This window comes from Camelus ferus, chromosome 17, assembly GCF_009834535.1.
Source record: "Camelus ferus isolate YT-003-E chromosome 17, BCGSAC_Cfer_1.0, whole genome shotgun sequence".
Classification (NCBI taxonomy): Eukaryota; Metazoa; Chordata; class Mammalia; order Artiodactyla; family Camelidae; genus Camelus; species Camelus ferus.
The window spans coordinates 16,697,463-16,711,723 of record NC_045712.1 but is presented as its reverse complement, the minus strand read 5'-3'; the positions used below and the strand labels follow the sequence as shown (position 1 = coordinate 16,711,723).

The window sequence follows — 14,261 nt, the reverse complement described above, 5'->3', positions numbered from 1 at the left end:
ACCAGTGGGCCATCATCAGCCATGGGATCTCTTGGAGCCATGCAGCTAGCCATTGCCTGGACCCAGATCCACCCGTCAGTGGGACAGCAGTCACTGCACAAAACCAGGCAGCCAAGTAGGCCAGGGGCAAGCCAGTATGCCCAGAGTAGTTAGCCCCATCACAACATAAGACAAGCAATCCATATAAGGAGCACCCCTAGAACATATAGCTCTGATGACCAAGGAAAGTGTGCTGCCGGGCCTCATAGGACATCTCCTACATAAGGCCATTTCTCCAGAATCAGAAAATATAACTGATTCACCTAACACATAAAATAAACACACAGGCAAAATGAAGAGAAAGAGGAATATGTCCTAAACAATGCAACAAGACAAAACCTCAGAAAAAGATATAATTGAAGTAGAGATAAGCAATCTACCCCAAAAAGAGTTCAAGGTAATCATCATAAAGATACTCAAGGAAGTAGAGAAAAGAATGGATGAGTAAGAAGATTGACAAAGAGCTAGCAAATAGAAAGAAGAATCAAACAGAGCTGAAGAATGAAATAACTGAAATTAAAAATACACTAGAAGGAATGTATAGGCTAGAGATACAAAGAAACGGATCAGTGAGCTGAAAGATAGAGTAATGAAATCACCCAAGCTGAACACAAAAAAGAAAAAAGGATTTTCTAAAATGAGCAGAGTTTAAGAGACTTCTGAGACAACATCAAGGGCACTAACATTCATATTATAGGGATTCCAGAAGGAGAACAGAGAGAGTAAGGGGTAGAGAACTTATGTAAAGAAGTATTAGCTGAAAACTTCCCTACCTTGGGAAAAGAAACAAACATCCAGGTCCAGAAAGCACAGATATTCCCAAACCAGATGAACCTAGAGAGGGCCACACAAAGACATTATAATGAAAATGGCAAAAATTAAAGACAAAGAATCAAAAACAACAAGAGAAAAGCAACTAGTTACATACAAGGGAACTCCCATTAAGTCAACTGAATTTTCAGCAGAAATTTTGCAGACCAGGGAATAATACTATATACTCAAAGTGATGAAAGGAAAAAAATCTACAAACAAGAATACGCTAACCAACAAGGCTACCATTCAGATTTGAAGGAGATATAAAGAGTTCTATAGATAAGCAAAAGCTAATAGAGTCCACCACCAATAAACAGTTTTATAAAAATGTTAAAGGCACTTCTCTAAGTAAAAAGGAAAAGACTACAACTAGAAATATGAAAATTATAAAAGGGAAAAATCTCATTGGTGAAGTTACACATACAGTAAAAGATCAACCACTTATAAAGCTAGTATGAAGGTTAAAAGACAAAAGTAGTTAAATAATCTACTTTCACAATAAGTAGTTAACAGATACACAAAACAAAAAGATGCACAATATGATGCCAAAACATTAAATGTGTGGGGGAGATAAAAATGCAGGATTTTCAGAATGCCTATAAACTTAAGAGATCATCTTTTAAAAATCTAATATATATGTTGATATATATGAACCTCATGGTAACCATAAACCAAAAACCTATAATAGACACACACACCAAAAAAAAAAAAAAAAAAAAAAGTACTCAAACAAAATACTAAAGACACTAATCAAAACACAAAGGGGGAAAGCAAAAGAAGAAACAAAAAAAGAATTACAAAAACAACCAGAAAAGAATTAATAACATGGTAGTAAGTATATACCTATCAATAATTACTTTAAATGTAAATGGAATAAATGCTTCAAGCAAAAGACACAGAGGAAATGGAAAAAAAAATTTTTTTAAACCTATATATATGCTGCCTACAAGAGACTCACTTCAGATCTAAAGGTATACACAGACTGAAAGTGACGGGATGGAAAAAGGTACCTGTTTTTGAGATCTGTTCTTGGGAAAAGTGTGGTTTGTGGGAAGTTTGACCTGATCTTCATCAATAAACTCTCATTTAGATACATACACACACACACACAAAATGTGCAAATGGAAATGAAATAAAGCTAGGGTACCAATACTTACACCAAATAAAATAGACAACAACTGTAAAGAGACAAAGAAGAACATTATATAATGATAAAGGGATCAACCCAACAAGAAGATAAAAACATTTATAAATATATATGCACTCAACATAGAAGCAACTAACTACATAAAGCAAATAATAACAAACATAAAGAGAGAAGTTGACAGTCACACAATAATAGTAAGGGACTTTAACACCCCAGTTACATTAATGGATAGATCATCCAAACAGAATATGAAAACAATGGTCTTAAATGACACATTAGATCAAATGTACTTAATAGATATATAGAGGATTCCACCCAAAGGCAGTAGAATATATTCTTTTCACGTGCACATGGAACACTCTCCACGATAGATCATATGATAGGTCACAAAATGAGTCCCAGTAAATTTAACAAGACTGAAATCATAACAAGTACCTTTACCAACTACAATGGCATGAGACTAGAAATTAACTACAAGGAAAAAGCTGCAAAGAAAAAACCCACAAACACATAAAGGCTAAAAAAATTGCTACTAAACAGCCAATGGGTCATTGAGGAAAACAAAAACACATGGAGACAAATGAAAATGGAAACACAATGATCTAAAATCTACAGGACACAGAAAAAGAAGTTCTAAGAGGGTAGTTTATAGTGATACAAGTCTTCCTCAGGAAATAAGAAAAATCTCACATAAATAATCTAACCCTACACCTAAAGAAAGTAGAAAGAGACCTAGCAAACCCAAAGTTAGTAGGAGAAAAGAAATAGTAAAGATCAGGGCAAAAAAATAAATGAAATAGAGCCTAAAAGTAACAACAGAAAACAACAGTGACATTAAGAGCTGATTCTTTGAAAAGATAAACAAAATTGATAATCCTTTAGCCAAACTCAAGAAAAAAGAGAGAGGGATCAAATAAATAAAATTAGAAATGAGAGAAAAGTTACAAACAACATCACAGAAATACAAAGGATCATAAAAGATTACTATGAACAATTATACAATAGAAGGGATAACTGGAAGGAAGAAATAAATTCCTAGAAAAATATAATCTCCCAAAACTAAATCAGAGAAAAATAGAAAACATAACACACTAATTAATTGAATCAGTAATTTAAAAAACTACCAACAAACAAAAGTCCAAGACCAGACAACTTCACAGTTGAATTCTACCAAACATTTAAAGAAGAGCTAACACATATCCTTCTCAAACTATTTCAAAAATTGAAGAGGAAGGAATGCTTCTAAGCTTATTCTCTGAGGCAAACATCACCCTGATGTTACAAATCAGACACCACAAGAATAGAAAATTACAAGCTAGTACCACTGATGAACACAGATGCAAAAATTCTCAATAAAACATTAACAAACCAAATTCAATAATATATTAAAAGGATCAGACACCACTATCAAGTCGGATTTATCCCAGGGATGCAAAGATAGTTTAACATCCACAAATCAATCAATGTGATACTGAAAAATAAAAATCATGACTCATAATAGATATATAAAAAGTTTTTGACAAAATCCAACATCTATTTATGGTAAAAACTAAGTGGGTATAAAGGGAACATACCTCAATATAATAAGTGTCATATATAGCAAACCTATGGCCAACATTGTGCTCAAAGGTGAAAAGATTAAAGAATTTCCTCTAAAATCAGGAACAAGACAAGGATGCCTACTCTCACCAGTTTTATTCTAAAAATACTGGAAATTCTAGCAAGAGCAATCAGACAAGAAAAATAAATAAAAGGAATCCAAATTTAAAAGCAATGTAAAAGTGTTGTTGTTTGCAGATGAAAAGAATTTCCTCTAAAATCAGGAACAAGACAAGGATGCCCACTCTCACCAGTTTTATTCTAAAAATACTGGAAATTCTAGCAAGAGCAATCAGACAAGAAAAATAAATAAAAGGAATCCAAATTTAAAAGCAATGTAAAAGTGTTGTTGTTTGCAGATGACATGATATATACATATATGCAAAAATCCTAAAGATATTACCAAAAAAATTAGAACTAATAAATGAATTCAGTGAAGTTGCAGGATGCAAAATTAATATATGAAAATCTGTTGCATTTCAATACACTAACAAGAAACTATCAGAAAGAGAAATTAAGAAAACAATCCCATTTATAATTACATCAAAAAAGAATAAAACATTTAGGAATACATCTAACCATGGAGGTAAAACACTTATACTTGGAAAACTATAAGCCACTGATGAAAGGAACTGAAGATGACACAAACAAGTGGAAAGATACACCATGCTTATGGATTGGAAAAATTAATAACATTAAAATGACCATACTACCCAAGGCAATCTACAGATACAATGCAATCTCTATCAAAATGCCAATGGCATTTTTCACAGAACCAAAACAAATAATTCCAAAACATATGGAAACACAAAAGACCCAAATAGCCAAAACAATCTTGAGAAAGAAAAACAAAGCTGGAAGTATCATGCTCCCTGATTTCAAACTATACTACAAAGCTACAGTAATCAAAATAGTATAGTACTGGCACAAAAACAGACACATATATCAATGGAACAGAACAGAGAGCCCACAAATAAACCCACACTTACATGGTCAATTAAGCTACAACAAAGGAGGCAAGAATATATAATGAGGGAAAAAAAACAATCACTTCAGTAAATAGTGTTGGTAAAATTGTACAGCTACATGCAATGGCATCAAACTGAACAACTTTCTCACACCATACACAAAAGGAAACTCAAAATGGATTAAAGATTTTCATGTAATACAAATGGCCAATAGGCACATGAAAAAATGCTCAATTATCACTAAAGCAAATCAAAACCACAATGGGTATCACCTCACACCAGTCAGAATGGCCATTATTCAAAAGTCCATAAACAATAAATGCTGGAGAGGGTGTGGAGAAAAGGGAAGCCTCCTACCCTGCTGGTGGGAATGCAGTTTGGTTCAGCCATTATGGAAAACAGTATGAAGAGTCCTCAAAAAACTAAAAATAGACTTACCATATGATCCAGTAATCCCACTCCTGGGCATATATCTGGAGGGAACTCTAATTTGAAAAGATACATGCACCCCAAAGTTCATAGGAACACTATATACAATAGCCAAGACATGGAAGCAACCTAAATGTCCACTGACAGATAACTTGATAAAGAAGTTGTGGTATATTTATAAAGCGCAATTAAAAAAGAATAAAATAATGCCATTTGCAGCAACATGGATGGATCTGGAGGTTATCATTCTAACTGAACGAAGCAAGAGAAAGAAAAATACCATATGATATCACTCATATGTGGAATCTAGAAAGAAAAAGGAGGACACTAATGAGCTCATCTACAAAATAGAAACAGACTTGCAGACATAGTAAACAATCTTATGGCTATCTGGGGAAAGGGGGTGTTAAGGGATAAATTTGGGAGTTTGAGATTAGCAAATGTTAACCACTATATATAAAAATAGATTAAAAAAACGAATTTCTTCTGTATAGCACAGGGAACTATCTTCAATACTTTGTAATTTTTCATTAATTCCTTAATGAAAAAGAATATTAAAATGAATGTGCATATATATATATACACACATGACTGGGACATTATGCTGTATACCAGAATTGACACATTGTAACTGACTATACTTCAATTTTTAAAAAAAAGACTTTAATTTAAGACCTGAAACCATAAAATTTCTGGAAGAAAACACAGGCAGTACACTCTTTTACACTGGTCTTAGCAATATTTTTTGGATGTCTTCTCAGGAAAGGGAAACAAAAGCAAAAATAAACAAATGGGACTACATCAATCTAAAAAGCTTTTGAAGGAAACTATCAACAATATGTAAAAGCAGCCTATTGAATGTGAGAAGACATTTACAAATGATAAAGCCAATAAGGGGTTAATATCCAAAATATAAAAAAATGTATACAACTGAACATCAAAAAAAAAAAAAAAACCTCGTTAAAAAATGGTCAGAAGACCTGAATAGCCGTTTTTCCAGAGAAGGCATACGATGGCCAAAAGACACGAAAAGATACTCAACATCACTAATCATTGGGGAAATGCAAATCAAAACCACTAGGGATACAACCTCACACCTGTCAAAATGGTTATCATCAAAAAGACAACAAATAACAAGTGTTGGCACAGGATGTGGGAAAAAGGGAACCGTCATTGGTGGTACTGTGAATTAGTGCAGCCACCATGGAGGCAGAATGGAGGTTCCTCAAAACATTAAAAATAGAACTTTCATATGATCCAGCTATTTCATTTCTGGGTATTTACCCAAAGAGAACAAAAACACAAATTTGAAAAGATATATGCTCTCCAATGGTCACTGCAGCTTTATTCACAACAGCCAAGATATGGAAGCAACCTATACATCCTTTGATAGATAAATGGATAAAGATGATATTTTATATTACTCAGCCATAAAAGTGAACTCTTGCCATTTTCAACAACATGGATGGATCTAGGAGGTATTATGCTAAGTGAAGTAAGTCAGAGAAAGATAAATCCCCCATGATCTCATTTATATGTGAAATATAAAAAACAAAACAAGCAAATAAACAAAACAACAGACACTGAGATACAGAGAACAAATGTGTGGTTGCAAGAAGGAAGATGGGTGAGGGGGTCGGTAAATAGATGAAGGGGATTAAGAGGTCCAAACCTCCAGCTATATAATAAGTCTCAGTGATGTTATAAGGAATATGGCCAATAATATTGCTATAACTTTGTATGGGAACAGACTGTTACTAGACTTATTTATCTTGGTGATCATTTCATAATGTATGTAAATGTCAAATAATTATGTAGTATACCTGAAACTATCATAATAGTGTTTTAATAAAAAATAGAAATTACTTTCATGAAAAAAAAAAATATATATATATTCAGATACAAACAAACATAGGTATACACATTTTATATGGGAGAAGAAACTTTTAAAAGGAAAGGGGTCCATATATTATAGATAATCCAGAAAATTAAAGGTATTTAATCAAATTAATTATTCCACCCTGAAATGGGAGATACGTAATTATTTTTTTAAAAAATCTTTATAATAGGCAGCCTCTCTGGAAGTGGTTCCTTTCAAACTACTGCATTAGAATATAAGTAAAAAAGATGTGTGTGTGGAATATTAGCCATAAAAAAGAATGAAATAATGCTATTTGGAGCAACAGGGATGGATCTAGAGATTATCATATTAGGTGAAGAAAGTCAGACAGAGAAAGACAAATATCATATAATATCACTTACATATGGAACCTAAAAAAAATGATACAAATGAACTTATTTACAAAAAGGAAATAGACTCAGACATAGAAAACAAACTATTGTTACCAAAGAGGAAAGGAGTTGTGGGAAGGGATAAATTAGGAGTCTGGAATTTGCAGAAACAACAAGGACCTACTATACAACACAGAGAACTGTATTCAATATCTTGTAGTAACCTATAATGGAAAAGAATGTGGGAAGAGAATAACTGAGTCACTTTGATATACACCTAAAACTAAGACAACATTGTAAATCAACTATACTTCAATAAAAAGAAAATTTTTAAAAAAGAATTTTAGTAGTAAAAATGGATTGTATTTTATCTGAACAATACTTTAAAACTTTTTCAATAACATGGCCACAGCTCATGAAAACATGTAACTCAGTTTCTTTTGAACATAGTTTTCACGGGTTAATACTTTTTTTCTTTCAGCTATGAGGAATGGAATGAACTAAATACCAGAAAGAGAAATGCAGTCTGAAACTCAACGTTAAGAAGAATCCTGACTCAGGTACACACAGCTAGAGATAAAAAGGCATGGGGAGTGCCCTGGAAAGCAATCTCAAAGATAACCTAGGGCACAACCTATAGTTCATCACATTCCAAGCAAGCTTTGTGACTAGGCTGATTATCTCTTTCACTCCCAAAGCCTTCATAATGCTGCTTTCTAGATTATTTCATTTCCCAACCAGGCCCTTAGATTGTACCTGATTCATTTCATGATGTTAGGCTTTTTAGAATCAGTGGTTCTCAATCCTAGATGCACTTCATTATAACCTGTGAAACTTAAAAAAGAAATTACCAATTCCTGCCTCTCCTCCCACACTTTGATTTTTCTGGAAAGGACCAGCGCCAGGTGATTCTAACTTGCAGCAAGGGCTGAGAATCACTGGTTGGACAGCAATCCAAATAGTTTAAAACTATGTAAAGAAGCACACACTATAGTTGGGCTATATAAATTTACATTAGGAGGTAAGATGCCTCAAATTCTTGTCTTAATCAGATATAAAATGGTATTTTAAGGATCCTAGATTTTTTCCATTAAATTCAGAGAAGGACAATTGCATGGGAGAAATGTATCTATTTTGCCCATAATACTCAAATCGTTACAAAGGATTTGGCACTTCACATGTGAAACAGAAGAAAAAGCAGTAGAATTAAAGGTAATCTATTCCACATAGTATTCAAAATATGATAAACAAGAAAACATGGAGCAGGGTACATAATATCATGATTTTCATTAATAACCATAAGAGTAAAATCAAAGCTACCATTCACTGAGTACCAATTACTGTATTAAGCATGGTAATGCTTTCCATGGGTGACCTCACTGAAAATTTAAAACATGATTAAAGCAATAAAATTATTACCCCTATTTCACAGATAATAAAGAAAATGAGGCTCAAAGAGATTAGATCACTTTCCCCAGAGTCACACAGCAAGTAAATGGTAAAACCAAGATTAGAATCAAAGTCTTCTGCTCTCTGGAGTCCAGTCTCTTAATCAACATCATCTCTCACCTAAATAGAAAGCTCAAGAGTCTCTTACTTGCTACTCAAAGTATAGTCCATGGGACCAGCAGTATCTACCTGTTAGAAATACTGAATCTCTGGCCCATCCTACATCTGCTGAATCAGATTTTAAGATCAGCAGGAGATTCATATGCACATTATAAATAAAGAAGAGCAGACCTACCTAGTTTTCCCACATCAATTATTACCTCTCACAAATTCATCATCCATTCTGCATCCAAATGTTTTAAAAAACAAATCCATTCATTTTATTTCCCCACTTAAAGACTTTTAAATGCTTGCCCAAATGCCCTTGGAATAAAGTGCAAAATTCTTTTACAGTTCAGGAAACTGGACTCTGCACAATGTCACCCATGCCTGCCTCTGCAGCCTCACCTGTCCCACCTCACTCGTTCACTGATTTGTAGACCTCAGGCACAAAGACATTCATTCTGCTCATCAGATCCCAATACACTCTACCTTCCTTCCTTTCTTCTTTCCTTCCTTCCTTCCTCCCGTCCTTCCTTCCTTCCTTCCAGTCCTTCCGTGTCTAGAATATACCTCCTACCACCATGACCACCTCCATGTCAGCCACATTGAAACGCTGTATCTCTAGTGCATAATAGTGCAGTGGCTGCCACAGAGCTAGGAGGAGGATGTACGTGCTCAGTAAACACATGCTTAGGATAATGGAGGGCCCGAACTGTTTCCTTTGTTCATCTGCTCTTTATTCTTGCTATAATCCTCATTTTGTTTCTCCTTCCCCATTCCCTGCACCACCCCTTTTCTATAAGTCACCTCTCAATCAGTAACCTCATGGCTATTGAAGTTGTCAGCTTTAGAAAAAAGCACTACCACGTCCACATGGCTGTTGCCCCCGGATTACTCACCAGCTAGATGACAATTGCTTCACTTCAATCCTGGGGCTCCAGGATAGGCCCACTCCTTTCTAAAAGTGGACAGAAGGCCCCAGTGACAGAAGTCAGCTGCTTTTCAACACGAGATAAAATCTATAGATGAAACCAGAGACCAGGGACCTCTCAGCAGGCAATTCAGAGCCAAAAGCTTCACTACCTCTTGGCCTACACAAGAGAGGTTCACTAGGCTGACAAGATGAGTCATCAGGAGTTAAAGTTAACTTCATATTTGATATGTGATGACCAAGCTGGCTACTCTAAGAAAACAAATGACAAATCCTTTTATAAAATAGATGTATGTCTCTGGTTTCAATCTTGAATAAGTATGTTTTCATATGCTAGTTTGTATTATTAACAACAAAATAAGAGTTACTCTTCAGCTACTGAATGCAAGCTATTGAGTGCCTGACAACATGCTCAAAGCTTTAAACACACTATTTTATTTAGTCTTCATTCTCACTTTATGAGGCAGAAATGCTTGTTATCCTTGTTTTACAGAAGAGGAAACCAAGGGCTAAGTAAACCTCTAAGAGGCAGAGCTGGGATTTAAATCATAGGCCTCTAGACTACCACTCTCTATTGACTCTCTGCTATGTTTTTCTATTTGGATCACTTTCTCATTTTAGAAGTCACAGACCCAAACATGCCCAAAGAAACAGCCCCTCAGAGGATGACCTCAAAGGCTGAGATTTTTCTCTGCAATGTAGACATTGATAGTAACCTGCTACATCTTATATTTCAAAGCTGCATTTCTACATTAAAAGAGAAAATTGAGATTCAGGGGAAAGATGTGGGAAAAGAGCTCAGAAGTGCTATGAATGCAATTCTACAAATACTTTTTCAGAGTGTACTAGTGGTCAGGCACTGTGCTGAAAGCTGATTGGTCAGACTGTCAGCCGGGAGCGTGCTGGGCAGACAAGGGGTGATGGGGAGAATGTCTCCCATAGTGACGGTCTCGGGAATGTTTAACCAGTAATTTATCAAACTGTTACTTTATCATCTCATTATGTAGAAATCATTTTTCACACACGAGAGGTGAGAGTTATCTGCTTTATTGTCTGTGAATACATAACTTAAAGGGCCAATGTGCCTTCTAAAACAAAAGTCTTGTACAATTCAAACAACTCATGTGTTCAGTTCTGACTTGACCTGACATTAAGACGGTTAGATTTTAATGTGAATACAAACAGAGCATTAGACTTTGTTCTCAAGTGTCTAAAAGAACAAAAGAGAAATGAATACTGGGAGCCAAAACAAGATTAATTCCCAAAATAGAAATGGAGCATATTGAAGCTGCATGTACATAAAAATAAAGATATAGACACAGAAACATTTCATAAAGCATTCCACCAAACAGTTACAGGAATAAGGTGAAGACAAGGATACAAAGTGAAAAAAAGCATGAAACTAAAGGGTCACATACAGTACAATGAGGCCTCCAGAAACGTGCCACCTTGCAGAAACAGAATGCTTTTGACACAAGGGCATGACATAAACACTGTGGACCATGTTGTACCTCACTTTCCTTACTTTTGAAATGAAGAAGTTAGACTTGATGATTTATAAGGTTCTTCTAGCCCTAGCCTATTAGCTACTTTTTATCTATGAGGCCCTGCAACTAAAGAAAAATGAGCTAATAAAGATGCTCAAAAAACATTTGAAGAATTAAGGAAATATTATATCCTTACCAATAATAAGAAAAGAGATTTTACAACAATTGGTCCTGGTCTGTGGCGTAGAAAGAATAAATTAGTGGAGAAACCATTATCTAAACAGTTTCTCATCTGGCATTCCTGATAGATGACTGATGGTAGAATGAAAATAACCCCAGACTTGGAAACAAGATGTTTGGGTCTAGTCTCATCTCTGACACAAACCAACTGTGTGACGTTGGGCAAACTGCTTTTCCACCTGAGCTAGTTTCCTCATATCTAAAATAAAGGTATTATAAAGCTATATATAGCTAACGTTTGTGGAACCTTTACTGTATGTCAGGAACTGATCCAAGATCTTTGCTTTAGATTTAAATGATCTCAGAGGCTTTTGCAGCGCTAACATTTAATGTCTAACTACAAAGGCAACATGGTATAATGGAAAGATTCCAAATTCTGTACTCAGAAAGGCTGGGCTCCCTCAAGCAGACTGGATTACAATCTTCTATTAACTAGCTGAGTTAAGTTGGACACGTTGCTTAACTTTTCTTGCCTTAGGTTTCTAATCTGGAAAATGCATATGAAAATGGCTATTTCTCTCATATAGATCTTGAGAGGATTAAACTATAATAAATAAATGTAATATCTATTTATTTATAAAAATATATATTACATTTTATTTGTAGGTGTGTGACCCAGGAAATACCATCTTCTCAAATTTTTCCCTCATCGACAAATGAGAAATACATTATTATTAAGAGAGTATGAAGATGCTCTGTAAATCGAGTGTTATTTGTGCTTGAAAGAATGCACAATCCCTATGTAATACAGTTGGGAAAGCATATATGCAATAATCCCCTACATAGTACTGGGGAAAGCATACACAATCAACATCGACACCACCAATAAGAAACAAGACTATTTTTACTAAATGCATCTTGCTAGTCCCAGCTCCAAGCAGGTGGACGCGGAGGCTGGCAATCAAGAATGCAAGGCCACATGGACGTTGTAGTCCTGAGTCAAGGGGCTGCTCCACAGAACGCCTGGAAGTGAGACTTCAACCCCCAGGAGACACCTGGCCAAGCCAAATGGCACGCTGGGAGGTGGAGTACCAGCCCAATGGGAAACAAGATGCTGGACTCGAACTCCCAGAAGCCCCGGCTGCCCGGGCCGCCAGCTACCGTAAAATGGAGCCACAGAAAAGGGAGAGTTCAGGTACACCAGCTTAACCGGTGAGAGCAGCGGCCGCTCTCGGTAGTCCCGCTCCAAGCACCCGTCATTCTTTCTAAAATGGCCATTGGGCGGTTTTCGTGCCGGTCCCCAGCACATTTCTGAGAGACCCACAATAATCAGACAGTAAGTTTACAAGCGGCAAACTTTTACAAGCAAGACCGCATTTAGACTTCGCTTCCTGGTAGCATCGTTGGGCCACTTGAGCAGGGAGATTTAAAGCTCTTTTTCCCCCAGATAAGCATTGTGAATGTCTGGTCCAAGGTCATGCAGCAGAGGCAGAATTTGATCCTAGAGAGAAAGCTGCAAATCCAGTTTCACTAAATGGCCCTTTTTTCCCAACAGGAACATACCTTAACAATACCCACGTTTTCATATAAAAAACATTAAGCTAGAAAATAGGGGTAAGGAAGTCCAACAGAGTACCGATTTTTCCCACCATAATGAACTCTTTTTTGTGTGTTTTTAAAATACCAAGTGTAAAATTCTCTTCCAAAATATTGCTTTGCCTGTGCCCTGCTTGTCTCCTCTCCTAGACACGAGTTCAAACTCTCCCTTTCTGAGGAACCCAGAGAGGGGTGTTTAACACATATCTTTATCTACTGGGGAAGAGATTCCTGCTACTTGCCAGTGAAACTGAAAACCATCCAAAAGCGGCCAGTGTCAACTACCACCACCAGGCCGGTGCGTCCTTGGAACTGCTGGCGTGCCTCATGCCTCAGTTTACCGATTTATAAAATGCAGCGGACGAAGGGCCGGGTTAGGGTTGGGGCCAGGGCTCTGGACCAGGCCGTGGAAAGGTTCTGTGAGGTGGGAGGGTTCTCCGGGCAGACCGCCCCTCCCACCTCCCAACGCGCTGCGCGGGCCCAGTCAGTCCCCGCCTCACAGGGTAGCCGGGTTAAGGACCACACGCGTGTGGAAACCCAGACCGGCGCGCGAGAAACACACTGCTCGACTTGGGCTTGCCCGCCGCCCCTACCTTCCAAGATGTTGGCAGCTGGGAAGTGAAAGGCAGAGGGAGGGAGCGCGGGGCAGGACCGGTGCCTGGGCGAGTGCTGCCTGAGAGGGGTGGCTGCCTGAGAGACCCAGCAACAGAGAGCAAAAAGTCCCGCGACTGGAGACAGCCGAGCGGGGACTACTATTCCCAGAAGGCCTCGCGGTAGGGGCGGGACCCAAGATGGCGACTCGTCTGGGGACAGGTGTGGGGGCCAATAGACCCAGAGCGTGCACCTTCAGTGGTCCAATGAGAAGCCGTAGTAACTACCCCTGTTCGGGGCGGGAAACGCCGTCCCTCTCAGGAGAGAAGCTGAGGTGAGAATTTCTTTGGAAAGGGATTTCGTCATAGTTCACACAATCTTTGTTTTTTTCCAAATGTAAAAAGTAACATGGTTGTTTAGGCTGTGCTGCATCTTTTGTTTCCTTCTTTCCTCAGAAATGCGCTCAGTTTACCCCACCGCCCTCACAGTTCCTCGCGGTCTGGGTTTCCTTTCACTTCCTCTCCTCGCTCTGGATCTTTCTTAATTACTAAAGCTTTTTTTTTTTTTTTTGCCTTATGTTTCTCTCAGAACGCTGGCTCGCAGACCTTATTCGTCCAGTTTATGACTACACTAGGCCTCCCTAGGTATTCTGACTAAAATTGTACCACGTGCTCCCCTGTCCCTTCCCTTCTCCCTTG

At 37.2% G+C, this 14,261-nt stretch overlaps 1 protein-coding gene across 6 annotated transcripts in view; it reads right to left on the bottom strand.

The window, feature by feature from the left end:
* The window catches only part of FHIT (fragile histidine triad diadenosine triphosphatase), a 1,254,006-nt gene extending 1,240,304 nt beyond the window's left edge, over nucleotides 1-13,702 (bottom strand). For 3 of the 6 annotated variants that reach the window (XM_032458162.1, XM_032458161.1, XM_032458167.1), the window contains exon 1: nucleotides 13,566-13,696. The gene's annotated coding sequence lies outside the window, so the exon portion shown is untranslated. Of the gene's footprint in view, nucleotides 1-812; nucleotides 874-13,565 lie in introns of all 6 variants that reach the window. The other 3 variants (XM_032458165.1, XM_032458163.1, XM_032458166.1) reach the window with 2 other exon arrangements.
* Nucleotides 13,703-14,261: the final 559 nt, after the last annotated feature.